Source organism: Sinocyclocheilus rhinocerous, unplaced genomic scaffold, assembly GCF_001515625.1.
Source record: "Sinocyclocheilus rhinocerous isolate Xijiao unplaced genomic scaffold, SAMN03320098_v1.1 scaffold1091, whole genome shotgun sequence".
Classification (NCBI taxonomy): domain Eukaryota; kingdom Metazoa; phylum Chordata; class Actinopteri; order Cypriniformes; family Cyprinidae; genus Sinocyclocheilus; species Sinocyclocheilus rhinocerous.
In genome coordinates this window covers 153,681-154,101 of record NW_015667412.1, presented here as the reverse complement: position 1 = coordinate 154,101, position 421 = coordinate 153,681, and the positions used below count along the sequence as shown (strand labels likewise).

The 421-nt window shown below is 22.1% G+C and overlaps 1 protein-coding gene across 1 annotated transcript in view; it reads left to right on the top strand.

Moving 5' to 3' along the window:
* Positions 1–421, top strand: part of LOC107733919 (long-chain-fatty-acid--CoA ligase 3-like) — a 39,366-nt gene that overhangs the window by 25,331 nt on the left and 13,614 nt on the right. The window lies entirely within an intron of this gene.

Here is a 421-nt window from a genome sequence, read left to right as displayed (position 1 = left end):
TAATTATGATAATTTTTAAGTATATATATATATATATATATAGTGAATTATAAAAAAAATATCTAAAAAATACAATAGTAAAGTGTAAAAATATAGTATATATATATAAATTGTAAATAATGCTACAATTCATTATATATATAGTATTTGTAATAATTTTTTTATTATAATAATTTTATAATAAAAATTATTTTGTATTGTAATTCTATATTGTAATATTTTATATAATAATTTTTTTATATAATGACAATTATATTGCCTTTTTTTAGACATATTTTCATGCGATTCACCCCCTCATGTCTGTCACATAAATACATTGACACACACACAGATGTCTGTGTCTCTTTGGCTGACTTCTGCACCCTTGTGTTTCTGTCAACATCAGATGCTCACGTACTTGTTGTCATCAGGCCTAAGTATG